This window comes from Lolium perenne, chromosome 7 (assembly GCF_019359855.2).
Source record: "Lolium perenne isolate Kyuss_39 chromosome 7, Kyuss_2.0, whole genome shotgun sequence".
Lineage (NCBI taxonomy): Eukaryota > Viridiplantae > Streptophyta > Magnoliopsida > Poales > Poaceae > Lolium > Lolium perenne.
Window position 1 is genome coordinate 58,302,427 of NC_067250.2, and position 6,219 is coordinate 58,308,645.

At 43.3% G+C, this 6,219-nt stretch overlaps 1 pseudogene; it reads right to left on the reverse strand.

Annotated features, from left to right (window-relative positions):
• Positions 1 to 873: 873 nt before the first annotated feature.
• LOC127317389 (GDSL esterase/lipase At5g45910-like) lies at positions 874 to 2,636 on the reverse strand (annotated as a pseudogene).
• Between the last annotated feature and the right edge of the window lie 3,583 nt (positions 2,637 to 6,219).

Here is a 6,219-nt window from a genome sequence, read left to right on the forward strand (position 1 = left end):
GGATCTTGCATACAAAGATTGGAACCCAATAGACATTTTGCCAAATTCTATTCTTGCTGTTAATGTTTTCATTGGAACAAAGAGAGAGAGAGAGAGAGAGAGAGAAAACAGGAGCAGAAAATCGTGGAGGAGACACAGGAGACGAGAAAGAAGAAAACGATGTAGGTCCAAACGATAGCTTCAGCTTGTGCGCTGGATAGAAAATATATCATTCTTCATTCCCTAAGTGGCACGTACTACCAAATTTATTAAACTTAAGTCAAAATTAAGCTATATATCTGTTAATAGTATATGGTGATCTGTTGATTGAATTCTACGATCTTCCCTGTGATCTGCTGTGATTAATAGTACTAGGTGTGCCACTAGGTTTTGCATATACTCTCTCCATTCAGAATTATTTTGCGTTCTAGGTTAATTTGGTCAAAGTCAAGTTTTATAAACTTTGATAAAATATTTACGAAAAATGTCAATATTTTAATACAATATCTATTGTATTTGAATCATTATAAATTATATTTTTATATTGTATATATTTGTTATTTTATATATTTGTATTATTTTATATTTTTGTTCAAATTTTGCAACTATTGATTTTGACAAATCCTAAAATGTAAATTAAATAAAAACCGAGGGAGTAGTTTACCATCAATACCAACTTTAAGCATTCCTTAGAAATAATCTTTGAGTACTAAAACTTTACACCATCATAATCATTTATACATCTTAAAAACTTAAAAACACACTCCAACTGGTGCAGAGAAGCACATATGTCATAGAAATATTGAATGGATTTATTAAATAATTAGGTATGTTTGCTTTATATTCATGCAAAGTCGAATTGTAGCAACTATTATATTTCCATTATTTTGACATGTGTTACAATGAAGAAAACTTAAGGGGTCATGCAAACTCCATGGCCCAATTTTTTTTTTAATGAAGATCCACCTGTAGCAACGCACGAGCTTCTTTTGCTAGTTGACTATAAAGAGCTGCTGCGCCTTTTATGCCTCCAAAGAGCAATACAAGAATTTGAATAGTACTAACACAGACATGAAATAAAACACAGATTAACAAATGCTATATGGCTGGCTCACGACGAACTTGGTGTCGCCGACTGGAGCTGGTCAGAATGTTTTGTTGCAGCCGGCTCTCCCAAATGCGTTCATCTGGGCCAACCATCGATCCGCGACGTGGCGGTTAGCCGCCTCGGTGAGATGGACGCCGTCCCAGTAGAGCCGAGCGGATGGACGCCGGCAGGTGGTTGCAGCTGCATCGCCGCATGGAACCGTCGCGTTGACCCTGTACCTTCCGGGCCCTCCACAACACACTCTTAGCACGTCTTCCTCAAACCCTGCAATTCATGGAATCATCCATCTTATATTCATGCCTGAAACTTTTGTCTTAGTTTGAACCTAGAGCCAGTTGAGTTAGCGCTGACCAAACTTGCTAGGTGACTCCACCATCTCCATGATGGGGCCGAAGAAATCGGCGTAGACGATCATGACGTCCGGATGCTTGGCCCGGAGCTTGGCCAGGGCTGCTTGCAGAAGCGAGTTGTGGCGCAAACCCAGCTCGTTGTACTCTTTCAGACAGCCAGTCTTGGAGTCGTACGCTGATTGTGAGGCGTCGGCGAACTTGGCCAGAATCGGCGGCGAGCATCCTGACGGGATCACGCCGGGAACCACCAGGCTCCTGGCGCCATGCTCAATGATCAGGCTCTGTACTTGACATCGCAATAGACCTTAGCATTGGTTCAGTGCAGCACATCGCGCGATCTGTATGAGTGAACTGACGGATGAGAGCAGGCAGTACGGTACCTCGATGGCCATGGAGATGGTCGCCACCACATGTGGAACCAAGGACATGACTTCATCTACCATTTTCTTCTGGAAAAAGAGGTGATAGTCGTTGACTCCGAACTCGCCCACCAAAGAATAGGGACTTGCCGAAGAATTCCTCGCACTCTGCTTGCATCCCTATCCATCATTCCAGCTCGCATCATGCATCAAACAAGCCAACAAAAGTAGATACTAACCTCGGGCTGTCCGGCACAGGGAGGGCTTCATCGACTCGAACCACTCCAGCTGCACGCCTAAGCTGGTATTGAGGGGGAACTTGCTTGGGGCACCGGGAATGCCCCTCTCGTGGAAGAAAACGGCGTCCACAGCGGTGGCGGCGCCGACGGCGAAGTTGGCCCCTTGGCGGAAGCTGCCGTTGTGCGCCAGGGTGGACGGCACGTACGGCAGGCCCAGCTTTTCAGCTGCTCCCGCAAAGAACCTAGAGTTATCGAGTGAATAGCCAGGCCGCTAGGACAAAAACTGAAATGCAGATTATCTACCGACGAAATCAATGATCAGCCGGCCGTCGCCGTTCCGGCCCGTTGGGCGGCCGAAGAAGGTGGTGCCGTACGGAGGTCGCGTCACCGGGTCGAAGATGGAGTACCATTGGAAGACGACGGGGTTGTTGCCCGTGTCGGCGAAGGAGTCGCCGAAGCTGAAGATGGATTCGTAGCACGGGACGCCGGGGTCCCCCGCCGTGGATGACGAGAGGAGGAGGAGAAGAAAAGCAGAGCATACGAGCTTGTGCATAATGACCGGCCGGGGAATGGAAGGCAAGGGAAACCAGAAGATGGATCCTACTAGTTGTGTTTGCCGTGCTTATTGGTCGCCACTTGTAGTTTCGAGTCGACCATTATATAAATATTTCAAATATTCATGTCTGAGATTAAGTTCAAACGTTAGGTGATGTCAACTTGGTGAAAGTATTTTAAGACAATAAAACCTGAAAATACGTCAATACTATGTTTGACTTTCCTCTCTGCTCCAGTGCTCCTTTAATTCCAAATTAATTGATGTTCTAGGATTATCTGTAATGAAACTATAACAACTTATTGCTCGATTTTCACAGAAAAATATATTGATATCTATAATGACAATTTAGTGGCATTAGCTTTTTTTTTAATCTATAGACTCAATCAATTTAGAGGATTTTGATTAAGGACAAACCTTGAACTTCAAGGGATTAGTTTGAAACTCTGTGGGTATCAAATAATCACATGTTCTGGATTGATATGCGGATGACATTATTGAATTGTAAGACTGACAAATCTTCGTTTTATTTGTCTACAAGTCTACTAACCATGTTCATGTCAGCATAGTACACATGCATTCACATGGGCTTTAGCTAACCTTGTCCTCCTTAGACTACCCACGATAAGAATACCATAGGTAGTATCATACATCATATGCATGCAAAAAAGCTGACACGTCAGTGCAATTAAAGACGAGAAATAGTAGTACTATCATAGGTAGATACCATATCATAGCACGTAATACTAGAAAATTTAATGTCAAATAAATTTTGTACATATATTTGCATTGAGATTTTACAAATCAATTAATATAAGAAGATTATTATACTCCCTCTGTCCCAGTTCTTAGGGCTTGCGCGTATTTCTAGATTATCAATTTAGCCAACATAATATTATTTGTATAATATAAAAATTATATCATTAGAAAGTAGAGCATCTAAGCTTTCTAATGATATATTTTGTAATATATATGTTACATTATCATCTTCAAATTTACGACCTAGGGATACGCGTAAGCCCTGTGAACTGGGACGGAGGAAGTACTAGTATATGATACCATGCATTATGTGTTGGAGATATGCCCAAGAGGCAATAATAAAAGTGGTTATTATATATCTTTATGTTTATGATGAATGTTTATATACCATGCTATAATTGTATTAACCGAAACATTGATACATGTGTGATATGTAAACAACAAAGAGTCCCTAGTATGCCTCTTAACTAGCTTGTTGATTAATGGATGATTAGTTTCATAATCATGAACATTGGATGTTATTAATAACAAGGTTATATCATTGTATGAATGATGTAATGGACACACCCAATTAAGCGTAGCATAAGATCACGTCATTAAGTTATTTGCTATAAGCTTTCGATGCATAGTTACCTAGTCCTTATGACCATGAGATCATGTAAATCACTTATACCGGAAAGGTACTTTGATTACATCAAACGCCACTGCGTAAATGGGTGGTTATAAAGGTGGGATTAAGTATCCGGAAAGTATGAGTTGAGGCATATGGATCAACAGTGGGATTTGTCCATCCCGATGACGGATAGATATACTCTGGGCCCTCTCGGTGGAATGTCGTCTAATATCTTGCAAGCATATGAATAAGTTCATAAGGGACCACATACCACGGTACGAGTAAAGAGTACTTGTCAGGAGACGAGGTTGAACAAGGTATAGAGTGATACTGATGATCAAACCTCGGACAAGTAAAATATCGCGTGACAAAGGGAATTGGTGTCGTATGTGAATGGTTCATTCGATCACTAAAGTCACCGTTGAATATGTGGGAGCCATTATGGATCTCCAGATCCCGCTATTGGTTATTGGTCGGAGAGAGTACTCAACCATGTCCACATAGTTCGCGAACCGTAGGGTGACACACTTAAGGTTTGATGTTGTAATAGTAGAACTTGAATATGGAATGGAGTTCAAAGTATTGTTCGAAGTCTCGGATGGGATCCCGGACATCAAGAGGAGTTCCGGAATGGTCCGGAGAATAAGATTCATATATAGGAAGTCATTTTATAAGTTTGAAAATGATCCGGGTATTTTACGGAAGGTTCTAGAAGGTTCTAGAAAAGTCCGGAAGGAATCACTAAGGAAGGAGGAGTCCCGGAGGGACTCCACCTCCCCATGGCCGGCCAACCCTAGAGGGGGGAGTCCAAGGTGGACTCCACCAAGGGGGCCGGCCACCCCCCCTCATGGAAGGGTGGGACTCCCACTCCCTACACATGGAAATTTTGGGTTGGGGTCTTATTCGAAGACTTGTAGTACAACACTTGGGGGTTCCACCTACATAATGAGGAGCAAGGGGAGGGGGCCGGCCACACCAAAGCCATTGTGGCCGCACCCCCCTTAGTGGCCGGCCACCTCCCCCTCTCCCAAACCCTAGCCGCCCTTCTCCTCCACCTCTCCCGCAAAGCTTAGCGAAGCTCCACCGGAGTTCTCCATCGCCACCGCCACCACGCCGTCGTGCTGCCGGATTCAAGGAGGAGCTACTACTTCCGCTGTCCGCTGGAACGGGGAGAAGGACGTCGTCTTCATCAACACCGAACGTGTGACCGAGTACGGAGGTGCTGCCCGATCGTGACACCGTGATCAAGATCTTCTACGCGCTTTTGCAAGCGGCAAGTGATCGTCTACCGCAGCAATAAGAGCCTACTCTTATAGGCTTTGGAAATCTTCAAGGGTGAGTCTCGATCATCCCCTCGTTGCTCCCGTCTTCTAGATTGCATCTTGGCTTGGATTCGGTTCTCGCGGTAAGAATTTTTTTGTTTTCTATGCAACGAATCCCTACAGTGGTATCAGAGCCGTGTCTATGCATAGATGGTTGCACGAGTAGAACACAATGGTTTTGTGGGCGTTGATGCTCTTGTTGTCTTTAATTTGAGTACTTTGCATCTTTGTGGCATAGTGGGATGAAGCGGCTCGGACTAACTTTACATGACCGCGTTCATGAGACTTGTTCCTCGTTCGACATGCAACTTGTATTGGATAAGAGGCTTTGCGGGTGTCTGTCTCTTCTACTATAGTGAAGATTCAATTTACTCTTCTATTGACAACACTAGTATCACCGTTGTGGTTCATGTTCGTAGGTAGATTAGATCTCTCTCGAAAACCCTAAACCACGTAAAATATGCAAACCAAATTAGAGACGTCTAACTTGTTTTTGCAGGGTTTGGTGATGTGATATGGCCATAATGTAATGATGAATATGTATGAGATGATCATTATTGTATTGTGGCAACCGGCAGGAGCCTTATGGTTGTCTTTCAATTTCATGTTGAGTAGTATTTCAAAGTAGTTGTAATAGTTGCTACATGAGGTGAACAATCATGAAGACGGCGTCATGGACCTTGACGCTACGCCAACGATGATGGAGATCATGCCCGAAGATGATGGAGATCATGTCCGTGCTTTGGAGATGAAGATCAAAGGCGCAAAGACAAAAGGGCCATATCATATCACATATGAACTGCATGTGATGTTAATCCTTTTATGCATCTTATTTTGCTTAGATCGCGACGGTAGCATTATAAGACGATCCATCACTAAAATATCAAGATAATAAAGTGTTCATCCTTAGTAGCACCGTTGCCAAGACTTGTCGTTT